Consider the following 12983-nt stretch of genomic DNA (forward strand, 5'->3'; position numbering starts at 1 on the left):
GGAATCAGGGCAGGAGCTCAGGGCAGTAACTGACGCAGAGGCCATGAAAGAATGCTACTTATTGATCAAGGTTTGCTCAGCCCATTTTATACAACCCAGGGCCACCTGCCCAGGGGTGAGATCACAGTTAACTGCCCCCCCCCCCCCCGCATTAACCACTAAACAAGATGTCCATCAGGCTTGCTACCACAGGCAATCCGATGGAGGCATTTTCCTAAATAACTCTAGCATGTGTCAAATTAACAACTTCAACATGAAGAAAGGAACAACAAACAACAACAACAAAGCCAGGACATCCAATTGTACAAAAATACCAAAATACTTTGAAACTCACTTGATGGTATTTTACACAGTCACTAAAAAATCATATTTTACAGATTGCTAGTAACATGGAGAGATGTTCATAACCTGCTAGCAATAACGAGGCTCAAGCACAGTTTATTTGGTAGAGTGCTTGCTCAGCACATGTGAGGCCCTGGGTTTGATCTCTAGCACTACGTATGCCAAGCACAGTAGCACACACTTGTAATCCTAGCACTCAAGACGGAGGCAGAAGGATTAAAAAAAGTTCAGTCATCCTTGCTACAAATACACATATTGTATATATGTGTATATATGTATATGTGCATGTGTATGTATACATACATATACTATATATAATATATGCACATAGGTATGTGTATTGTATATATGTGTATATATGTGCGTGCATGTGTACATACATATACTATATATAATATACATATTGTATATATAAATATAAATAAAACACCGAGGAAGATACTAATGCTGCCCTTTGCTCCCCCCCCCCCCACACACACACTTCCCTTACAGTACTCCTTCTAATCACATTGAGTCTTACTTTGGTGTCAGGCATTAAACAGATGAACTCCTGCCATAGGAAGTATACCAGTTTCCCCCTACTTTTCCATAGTTTTCTATAATTTCATAATTTTAAGAACCAGAAAAATATAACATGAAGTTAATAATGATTTCAACAAATCATCCAAATTATTTTTGGATGAACTAGGGAAGAGGCTGATTATGTCTTAAATATTGGTTTAGGTGACTTGGCAAAGCAAACACTCTAACCTGTATGTACCAAATTACATTCTGTTAGGCCAGGAAGATAGCTTAGTGGGTAAAGGAGCTGCTGAGCAAGCCTGGTGTCCTGCGTTTGATCCCTTGAACCCACGTACAGGTGGAAAAAGAGAACTCAGTTATCCACAAAGTTATCCTCTAATCTCTGAACAAACATGATGGCATGCATACCTACCCTCCCCTACAACAATAAATAAATATAATAGTTTTTTTCTTTTTGTGAAAATCATACATATACATATAAATATATATATAAATGCTTGGGAGAATATATGTTAGTTACTGTTGGAGGAGGCCGCTTTTTGGTTCCCTGGCTGCTCAGCCCTGAAATAATCACACAGAAACTATATTATTTAAATCACTGCTTGGCCTAAACTCTAGTTTCTTATTTGCTAACTCTTACATCTTAATTTAACCCATCTCCATTAGTCTGTGAATCACCACGAGGTCATGTCCTACCAGGAAAGTTTCAGCATATCTGTCTCTGGTGGTCCATAGCTTCTCTCTGACTCTGCCTCCTTTCTCCCAGCATTCAGTTTAGTTTTCCCCACCTAGCTCTATTCTCCTATAGCTCTGCTATAAGCCCAAAGCAGTTCCTTTATTAACCAATGGTATTCACAGCATACAGAGAGGAATCCCACATCACCTCCCCTTTTCTGTTTAAATAAAAATGAAGAATTTAACTTTAAAATAGAATTACCTATAACAAAAGTTATCAAGCCAGAATTACAGTTACAAAATTTATATCTACTTTATCTTTTAAAATAACTAAGGAAAACTCTAACTTTCTATTCTTCAACTTCATCAAAGACTCCAGAAGGATATAATATTACCTAAGAAAACAGGAAGTGCACTATAAGCAACTTCCAAAACTCTAGAATTGACAGAGACAAGTTCCTAACAGGAGACCGGGAGTGTGGTGACACACGCCTGTAAATCTTTTACTCAGTAAGGAGAGGAAGAAGGACTGCTGCAAGTCTGAGGCCACAATGGATTACACATTAGGGACCAAGCCAGTCAGGGTTCATAATAAGACTCCCCTTTAAAAATCCAAACCAAATCAAAACTGTAACAGGTCAGTTTTTTGTTTTATTAAATGTGGCCCCTTTTTATTCTTGTATGCTTTAAGCATAAAAAACATAACCAACTACCGAGTATCTACTATCACAAAACTGCTAGAACAGAGTAAAGGTAGTAATAACCATAATGAAACTTAAGGCTAATAAGGGGGATTAGTATGAGAAGAGTTTACAACTCTGTGTGGGTGTGTATTAAAGGAGGTAAAGTGTGGCTAACAGCAATCTAACTTGATTGGGAAGAGGAGGAATAGTGAAAATGATTAAATGCTGTAGGGGGTAAAAAGAATTTTCTTCTCTCTTTCTTTTCTTTGAGACAGGGTCTTCCCATGTAGTGTTGGCTGGCCTGGGACTCTGTATGTAGACCAGGCTGGCCTCCTGAGTGCTGAGGTGTACAGCCAATGCCCAGGTAAGAAAGTTTCTGAAGGATTTTACAGAGAAAATGGCTGACACTAAGGATGATACATGGAGCCACTGTCTGGGCACAGTAAAACATGTAATAGAATTTGATTAGAAAGTAGGAAAGATGAAGTGTCAGAATAGGCTAGGACACTGGTTGTATGGACTTGAGTTTTTGGAAGGTGACTGCCACTATAAATTCTCTGAATTTAGCAATGGGAGGACTCTAGGTTTTAACTCAAACACTGGCCACTCTCATTATCTCTACACTACCAGTTCTGGACACTGTCTGAGCTGCATCACTGTGCCCAGTTCCTCAATGAGTGCTTCTGCTTCTGTTTTCGCATTCCTATGGTTTACTTCCTGTACAATAAGTCCATGCATTCTTTTTCTGAAGGTAGATGTGTGTGTGTGTGCATGTGCCTATCACTGAATTGCACTCTCAGCCCTAACATATTCTTTAAAAACATAAATGGGCGGAAAATAATCTCAGGGATTTAGACCACTTGTTGCTCTTACAACAAGATGACCTGGGTTCAATTTCCAGCACCCATATGATAGCTTACTACCATCCATAACTGCACTTGCAGGAATCCAACACCCTCTTCTGGCTTCCTCGGGCACCAGGCACACAACTTACATACAAAACATAAACAAAATAAAGCAAAACATGTTAACTGACATCTTCCCTTGGCAACCTTGCAATTGTTTCCCACTAAAAAGCTAGTCTCTAGGATGTTTACAAAGGGCTTCCAACGCTGCTCAACTGGCCTCTATCTCTGGTCTGACCTCCTGTTTAGCTCTCCTGCCTGCTATTCTAGAAACACTGTCGTACCTGCCGCTGTCCTTTCAATATTCTGGGCATGTATTTATATCTACTATTCTTCCCCCATGGTTATCTTTACTTCCTGCAGGTCTTAAGTCTTCAACCCCACCATACATTAAACAGCAAGACCCATCAATACCCTATAAACGCCATCTAGCCCATGACTAAAAGTAAAAAGTAATGCTCCTTTACCCCCCAAACCAACTCTTTTATGTCTGCTACCTCAGTGTCTGTCCCAAACACAAACGTGTAATGTACGCACACGCCCTAGAAATCAAAGCTCTGTGAGGACAGGGTTTTACTGCTGTTTGTCATTTCAGTCTCCCAAGACCTACAAAAGGGCCTGACACAGAGCGGGTATTTGATGACTACTTTAAGAATAACCCGAAGAGCCTCAGCAGATTCTCAGCTGAAATAACTGCAATATGTTATACCTACACAAACAGAACCAAAAGGGGGAAATTTGCCCTAATTTACTATGTTGTTTTCCTCTGGGTAGTAATAACTATTAGAGTGCTTGTAAATTAAGGTCTGAACATACAGATACTTAGTTTCTTAGCAATTTCTCTTTGGTTTGCCTTTACCTTCGCTATTTGGGAGAAGTAGCAGTGGTCAACAAGAGTAGGATGGACTATTGCATCTGTTTTTCTCTTTACACTTCTCAGGAACTCTTCCCACCCAAGTTTCTGACCTCTCTTTCCCAGGGATTGGTCTAACCTACTGACCAATGAGTCCGTAAATTTAGGGTCCACTTAGAAATATAAACCACGTATGTCAAATAGGGCTGTTGAGATGTTTGGCAGCAATTTTAGATGAGGGCCCAGGCAAAAGAAGTTAAGGCAGAGAAACCTGGAAAAGCTTTAATTCAAGCTAATAGCTCCTGCATTTTAAAACAAAGCCAATACAAAATAACATTGTTTCTCTACTCCCTTCTGAAACCCTGCTAAAGAAAAAAGTGATACTTTGTTTTGAAATGTTTAAACTTTTTTTTACTGTAAAGCATCCCAAGCAATAAAACAAAGCCCAAGGAAAAGAAATGATCTCACACCCACTATACAACTGTTAACACAACTATGTTAGAATTTACTTAACTTACTCCAATCAAGTATGGGGGTGGGGGGGAGTAAGGATCCACTTGAAAAGTCACAGGTACCTTTCCAATCCTTTAGCACTCTCTAGTTCTGTGGAGGTTAACTTTTATACTTACTTGGTGTTTACCATTACACTTTTTCATGCAATGCTGGGACTGAACGCAGGATCCTGTGCAAGTTAAGCAAGTTTTCTACCACTGAGCAGAACACCCCCAGCCCACACATTTTTATTCTTGTGATACATGCTTCATGAATCCCAGAAAAGAGTGGTATAGTTTTACATTTTTAAAAACTACATAATGTTCTATTGTATCTTGCCTTGTCACTTGCCAGCTGATTTGCCTTAAGAAAATTACTATTTTTGTGCCCCAGTTTCCTCTGAAAAATAGGGATTGCACTCTATATGCTACCTTATAGGTTGTTGGGAGGATAAAAATTACTTAAATTCTCGGAAAGAATATAGTATTTTAAAATTACATATATTTATGTGCACATCTGTGCATGCATGAGTCTTTCATGGCATATATGTGGAAGAGGACAATCTGCATGACTCAGTTCCTTATATATGGGTCTTGGAGATGAAACTCAGGTTGCACCAGGCTTGGCAGCAAGTGCCTTTAACCTACTGAACCATCTCACTGACTCAGAAAAACATATCTTAAAGTATCTTGCTGGGCTAGGGATGGGGCTCACTGGAACAGTGCCCACCTAAAATGCATGGGGCCCTGGGTTCATGCCTCAGTAACACAAAACAAAGAGAAAAGAGCAAGGATCTAGCTCACAGAAAGCAGAACATATCACTGTTAGAAATTACTATGCAAAGCTGCACAGACTTGTGATTGTGTCTTCACACACATATGCATATACTAACTAGAAATAATTAATCACCAAAATGCCATATGTAAAATCCATAGTTGCTTAATATTTTCAAAGTTGCATTAAAACAACAAAAAATTGAACTTTTGGCTGTAAAGTCTTTTGGGCTACTACTAAGGAACTGAAAGTGCTTAGAGAGAGAAATCCTTTATTTTTAATTTACAAATTTTTGGAGCCTGGGCGTGATGGCATACACCAATCTTTTGATAGGCAGAGACAGGAGGATTAGGAGTTTGAGGCTAGCCTGAGCTACATAAAACCCTGCCTCAAAAAACAAAAACAAATTGTTAGTAACATTAAATTGGAATATCAACATTTAATTTAGGTAATTCTTGAGGGTTTTTAAGTATCTAAATATGTTAAGAGACGCTATTACGAGACCTGAGGGGAAGACTGGACAGTCAATTTCTCTATGAGATACTATTTAATAAATTCTTAGCCTGTCAGAGTTCAGAAAAAATCAGTACTCAAATTTCACTGCGTTTTGCATCTAGCTTTTTTATTAATTATAAGCAGAATAGAACTTAAAATTATGTTCTATAATGGAATCACCTAGATTATCAGATTTTCATAGGCAATTGGATTCTGCAAAATTTATCAATGCCATTGTGGATTTATCTTTGCTTGACATAAGATTAGTTTCATTACAGCCTCTAGGTCAAAATATCAGGTGACATTCAAACTCAAGGGCCCTACGTATTATCTAAGGGCCCTACATATTATCTGAGTACTACTTAACATCTTTCCGGAGCGTTTTTAGTGGTTTAAAAGATGCAGAGAAACCCTGTCTCGAAAAACCAAAAAAAAAAAAAAAAATGTCTCTAAACATCAATGGATAAACCTGATACATACACAGAAGAGTGACTAGATCTAATAATCTAGTAGGTTCCACTTGCTGGACTTGAAATTTTGATGCTGGGTCTAACTTTTGATTCGTGTGAGACATCTCCATGCATAAGGCTACCATAGATACTTTATTTTAATAAACACACCCCTGGAAACTTAAAATGATTACTATAAATGCCAATATTTAGAAACTTATGAAACATAGGTAATTCTATCAACGAATTAGAGTTGAAACATAGTTCCCCCTAGAGTTTAGCATATATTTCTCTAATAGTTTAACCGAAACCAACAGTTAAATATCAAATCAGATTTAAACTGCTCCCGGGCCCTCGTCTCCAACAGTACCGTCCCCCCAACAAAAACCCACCTGAAAGGACGTGCCTCGTAGAAAAGATATTTATGCCGTAAAGTTTATGGGTAGAAGTTTTACTGAAAGTGAGAACTCCGAAACAGAACCATGGCTTTTTTGACGTGCCCCCCCTCCCGTTAATATTTATATGTATGAGTCAGTTCTTTCCTCAGACGCAACCGATTCAGAGGGAAATCACGCTGTAACTTGAATAAACCAAGAAGGTGGGGGGCAGTGGGAGGTCCAACTAGTCTCGGTTTCCAAAGGGGAAAAAGACCCCACCACTGCTCGCCCTCTGTCCCCTGCACCCCGCAGCACCTGCCAAGCCGGGCGCTTAAAGAATAATAGCTCAACTTTCAAACGCAATGAGGGAGAGGACGCAGACGATTTCCTGAGGAGTGCCGAAAAGGTCCTCTCCGCAAGGGACACAGCTTGGGGCTGTCCCTGCCCGCTGGGGACATTCTGAGACCCTCCGAGGCGACACACTCCCGCAGCCGCCGGCCTCGGGCCTCCGCGAGGCAGCCAGTGTTTACACCTGTCACGAGGGGAGGAGGGAGAAGGAGGAAGCCGGAGCGGAGCCCCAAACTTCTCCACCGCGGCCGGGAAGGAGCCCCGGCGGCGCGCAGTTCGGCCAGGTAGACGCCAAGGGGCAGGGCGGGCCACGGCGGCCGGGAGGGCACGGCCGGCTTTCCTCGGCCGAGCCCGGGATGCCGAGCGCCGGGCCACCGCTCCGGGCGCTGCCGGCGGCGTTCCGCAGCCGCCGAGGGGAGCAGAGCCCGCGCCCGAGCTCGCAGGCCCGCAGCCGGGCCGACGCCGGCAGGTGCTCCAGGCCAGGACCACCGGGCCGGCCGGCTCCTCCGCAGCCCCGGGAGCGCGGCGGCGGCACTCACCTGGCTCGTCCCGGACGGTCGCGATGGGCATGGCTCGGCGGCCCGGGGAGGAACTGGCTCCCCGAGGAAGGACCGGTTGCTCGGACGCTGAGCGGGCGAGGGCGGAAGGCGAGCTGCTCCCAGCCCTGTCAGCGCAGCGGCGCCATGGACGCCCACCCGGAGTTTCAGCGCTGCCGCGGGACCCCCATCCCACTACCCTCCGCCCTCTTCCGCCGCCGCCGCCTCCGCCTCCTCCTCCTCCGCGGAGACCCCCGCCCACTCCACACACTCTCCCATCATGCAGCGGGGAACCGCTGCCGCTGCTACGTCACTTCCGGGCGCAGGTGGCTAGGTCGGGGCCGGGCGCTGGTGGGTGCCGGGGTGGGGGAGGACACTCCGGGGGAATTAGTGTCACCGAATTCTGACTCCTGCGCAGGCGCCGTCGCGAGGAACGACGTTCGCCATTTTGGGTGCGGGCAGACTGCCTTTTTCTGTACTCATTGGGGGCGCTGAAGTGTGGGCTGCGGACGCCCTCCCTCCTCGCCCGCCCCTCAGGCGGCGCTCGCGGCGACGCACCCGAGCTTCTCTCAGCCCGGTTACTTTCCCGTTACGCCCAGGAGCGGGTTAAGTCTCGCCTTGGAATCAAACTGCAGACGTGTAGAAACAGAACCAGATCGCCACTGAAAAACCGGCTGGACAACATTCATCAGCTCGTCCTTTGCGCCCGGAAAAAAAAGACTTTTTTATTCCCTTCCTCTTTTTTTTTTTTTTTTTTTTTTAATGTAAGCCAACAAAAGAGGAAGCTGTTATTTAACAGATGAGAAGTGATTGTCCTACTTAAGACGAGAAGTCAGCAGGCAAACTAACAAATCGTCTTCTACGAAAGTCAGCCCACAATTGTGTTGGTGTTAGAAGATAGTCGTTTTTCATACATCTTTCAAATCAACTTGTACGTTTGAGCGAATCTCTATAATAGAGGTCATAAGAGAATTTGTTTCCACTAGTCCTGAGCAGTTGATCTTTCTTTTTATAACCTTTCCCCGTCCTTTCCCATGAATCTGTTAGAACACATGCCACTGTAAAACTCAAGACTACAAGGCTGCACGATTATTATTTCTGTCTGAGACGGTGAACCCTGGGCTCTACCCTACAAATCATGAGCCCTGCCGGGTTCTCTTTCTGCCCACGTTGAATTATTTAAAATAGTTTCAAAACCGCAAAGCTCAGCAGTAACCCAAAGAAACAAGGGCGGAAAACACCCGTCATCGCAGAGAACTGTCCAGCCCTTTGAGTGGAGGAATTATACACGTCGGGAAAGATAAGGACAATAGCAATTCATCATGGTTCATCCTGCCTCTACAATGTGCTAGACAAATTAACTTGAAGAACTAAAATAGACCCGCAGTTGTCTCCTTACAGTTCAGTCGTTGCAAGATAACAAAGACTGAGTCACTTTGAATTGTAAAGTGCCTTGTGATTATGCTGAATTTTTTTGTTATTGCCCAGTCACTGAAGTGAGAAAAATCTATATTGCTTGTCAAATTTATTCCTTTTGTATTTCGCCCCCTGCTGGTGTAGCTCGGGTGCAAGTTTGAAAAAAAATTGTGTCACTGTGTTTATTGACAGAGAATGAAAGTCTCTCTCTCTCTCTCTCTCTCTCTCTCTCTCTCTCTCTCTCACACACACACACACACAACTGTATGTAAAATGAAATTAATTGATTTCAGACAAACATATGTTTGTTTTCACTTAATAGCTCTACCAAACCAATACCGAATAAGAACAAAAGGAAAGGTTTGAATGATGAATTTCAAATAATTTAGCCAATCAAAAATGTTTACAACAGTTTAAAAGGAAACCATACTTTTGGGAAAAGTTCTTCCTGATTTCACAGATTATATGATAACCAAATGATTATTTTTGCTAGGTATGTGAAGAGGCAAATTCTGTATACTTTTTTTTTAATCCCTGGAAGTTAGGTAGCTATTTGTCCAAATGACTTGTGAGCACAATAAGCCTATTAGTTCTTGGATACTCTTACATGTAATTCCCAAGACAGCATTCTAATGCTTAGACACTATTACAAAAAGAAATTCTGTTGAATGTTTCTTTCTTCTTCTTTCTTCTTCTCTTTCTTCTTCTTCTTCTTCTCGTTCTTCGTCTTCTCTTACTTCCTTCTGAGTCTCCAGCCGCCTTCCCGCCTCTCACGCCTTCTCCGTCTTCGTCGCATGTCTCCTCTCCTCCTCTCCTCCTCCTCTCCTCTCCTCTTCTTCCTCCTCTTTTCTGCTTCGTCTTCTTCTTCTTTTCTTCCTCTTCTCCTCCTTCGTCTTCCCCCCCCCCTCTGTGTGTGTGTTGTGGTTGAGATCGGGTTTCTTTGTGTTAGCCCTGGCTGTCCTGGAACTCTGTAGACCATGCTGACCTTGAACCCACAGAGATTCACCTGCCTCTGCTTCCCAAGGGCTGGGATTAAAGGTGTGTGCCACCACTGCCTAGCTACTGCTGAATGTTTTTAAGATGGCAAGTCTTTGAGAATATTCTAAAAATTCATTGCATTTGAAGACAATAATTTTGCTTACCTTTTAAACACATGGTGACTATATTGTCCCATATTTGGCATCAAAAAAAGAAAAAAGTCTATTATTGTATTTCTAATTTTTTTCTTCTATTCAGACTTTTAAAAAAGCATAATATAAATAATTATTTTATACCTATATACCCTTTTAAGCCAAGTGTTATGCTGTATTACTATTGTTTAACATCTCAGTCACTCAAATTTCTAAAAGCTCATTCAAGGTCAAGATTCTTTGGATCATACCTTAAGTAGAGAAACCTGCATCACACAAAACAAAACAGAAAAAAAACCCTGAAAACCTGAAGAAATGTTACCACATACTGATTTACAATTTTCTGATGTTTTACTTTTTAATTTATTTTTGTTTTGTTTTTTCAAGACAGGGTTCCTCTGTAGCTTTGGAGCCTGTCCTAGAACTAGCTTTTGTAGACCAGGCTGGCCTCCAACTCACAGAGATCTGCCTGCCTCTGCCTCTGCCTCTGCCTTCTGAGTATTAAAGGCGTGTGCCACCACCGCCAGGCTTACTTTTTACTTTGAACCATGGTCTCACCTAGCTCAGGTTAGTCTCCAACTTGCTAACCAAAGAGCACCTTGAACTCCTACCTCCGTCTCCACCACCCAAGTGCTGTGATTATAGGAATGTGTCACCACTCTAAAATATACTTAAATTTAGCGAAGGAAACCAAATACCTTTGCAATGAAACTTTAAAACACCGAAGAAAGAAAGAAATAGAAGACCCTAGAAGACAGAAAGCTCAGTGTTTATGAACTGGAAAATGTAATTAAAGAGATTCTTCCTATTCTTGTATCTCATGGGCCTATCATGTTTTCTTTAGTGTCTGGAATCTAATCTGCATTCCTTCAAATCCAAGGCTGCTCTCATGGCTATCCCTTCTCTAAGTATTTACTGACAGCAGAGACCCAAAAAGGCTTCCGGTGAAGTTCCTTGTTATCTCTGGATACTCTAACTATACCAACCCTCTGCCCTCTCAGAGCTGATTCTGCCTCTCATACTTTCACATGTAAGCTGGGGATGCTGGCATCCCAGTGTTTTCTCCCCCGTTATCAGAAAGAAACAGCTCGGACTATGAACAAAAAATTATCTTTGAGATGAAATAGGCCAGGTTTGAACCTTAGCAACAGCATATAACCTTACTAAGAACTTTTCCCCAACTGCAAAACTCAAAGAAGGGTCTTTCCTTCACAGACTTGTTATCCAGAGGAGATGAACATTGTAACGTATGTAAAATATCCCAACAAGCGTCAAGAATCTGTCCCATAGTGGAAAACCTTATTGTCATATCTTCCCCCAAAACAAGTGGTTTGCAACTAGGGATCATTTTAACACAAAATTCCACTCTCAGTCCTTAAATGGTGATACTGAGCAAAGTCTGAAGAAACTTTTGATCATCACAGTTGAAGTGGAAGTGCAACTGGAGGCTTGTAGGTAGAAGTTAGGGATCTGTGAACACCCCACAATGCATGGCAGTCTCTGTAACAAGGAATAATCCAGAATGTCAGTCTTGCCAACTTTGAGAAATCTTGCCATAGAGCATCCTCAGGCTGCTGATAATGCCTCTACTAATTCTGACCACTAACACTGCTAATCCCAGGGGCCCTTAAGTCAGGTATTGAAGGTAGTTAGACAGTCGAGGAAATCTGAATATGTGCTGGTATTAGCCATAGCCTTAGGAACATATGGTTAATTATTAGGTATACTAATAAAACTCCGAAGTTGTGCAATGATATACTACATTTTAAGTGTTTGAAATGTTGAATCTATAATTCAGTTGTAAATGTCTCAGGGAAAGAGACTCCGTGTATATACAGAGATAAAATGAACACACCAAACTGCAGCTACTATTGAGTTCTCGGTAGGTGGTGGATACACCAGTTCCTATCCTACTCTGCTTTCGAGTTCTCTGCTACGGAGACTGCTTTTGTAAAGAAAAGATTTTTTAAAATACCTGAGTATACAGATGAGGTATGGATTTATTTCTTTACAAATTATTACATTCCCTAGACAACCATTGTCAAGCAATGCATTTCTGACCCTGGAGCAGATCTTTTAGATGGTGATCTTGAAAAGCATCGTAAAGATGTAGGAAAGAGAAAACAAATAATGACTGTAACTCTTGAATCAATCGTAATTAGTTTAGACGGTCTAATGTGCACAAATGCAGTGGGATTTCAACTCTGCTCAGTAAGGAGCAGTGCTAATACACAGTTATCAGGAGGACAGCAGGACTTGTCATGAGAAGTCAACCACTTAAGCGGCAGTACCAACTGGACTTCTGTGTGCATCAAGTACTGCAAAAGAAAGCTGGGAAACAATCCCATTCACGACACACACACATCTGGATATATCTACAATGACGGAAATGAAATACCTTTACTTTGAAAGCTGAAGAAATAGCAGAAGACATTAGAAGATAAAACCTGCAGTGCTCACGAACTGAAAACACTAGCACTAAAACTGTCCGTCCCACTCAGAGCGATCTATAGATTCCTTGTGATCCCTATCAAAATTCTAGAGCCATTCTTCAGAGACATAGAAAAAATAATTTTTTAACTTGTTTTTTTTTTCTTTTTTTTTAAAGATTTATTTATTGCCGGGCGGTGGTGGCGCACGCCTTTAACCCCAGCACTCGGGAGGCAGAGGCAGGCGGATCTCTGTGAGTTCGAGGCCAGCCTGGTCTACAAGAGCTAGTTCCAGAACAGGCTCCAAAGCCTCAGAGAAACCCTGTCTCGAAAAAGCAAAAAAAAAAAAAAAAAAAGATTTATTTATTATGTATACAGTGTTCTGCCTGCATGTATGCCTACAGGCCAGAAGAGGGCACCAGATCTCATTACAGATGGTTGTGAGTCACCATGTGGTTTGCTGGGAATTGAACTCAGGACCTCTGGAAGAGCTGCCAGTGCTCTTAACCTCTGAGCCATCTCTCCAGCTCCAGGAAAAATCATCTTAAAATTTAAAT

At 42.2% G+C, this 12983-nt stretch overlaps 1 protein-coding gene across 2 annotated transcripts in view; it reads right to left on the reverse strand.

The window, feature by feature from the left end:
* Aftph (aftiphilin) overlaps positions 1-7685 on the reverse strand; it is a 68710-nt gene extending 61025 nt beyond the window's left edge. Inside the window, exon 1 of one of the 2 annotated variants that reach the window (XM_038328241.1) lies at positions 7455-7685. The gene's annotated coding sequence lies outside the window, so the exon portion shown is untranslated. The remainder of the gene's footprint in view (positions 1-7454) is intronic. The other variant, XM_038328233.1, reaches the window with a different exon arrangement.
* Between the last annotated feature and the right edge of the window lie 5298 nt (positions 7686-12983).

This window comes from Arvicola amphibius, chromosome 1, assembly GCF_903992535.2.
Source record: "Arvicola amphibius chromosome 1, mArvAmp1.2, whole genome shotgun sequence".
Classification (NCBI taxonomy): domain Eukaryota; kingdom Metazoa; phylum Chordata; class Mammalia; order Rodentia; family Cricetidae; genus Arvicola; species Arvicola amphibius.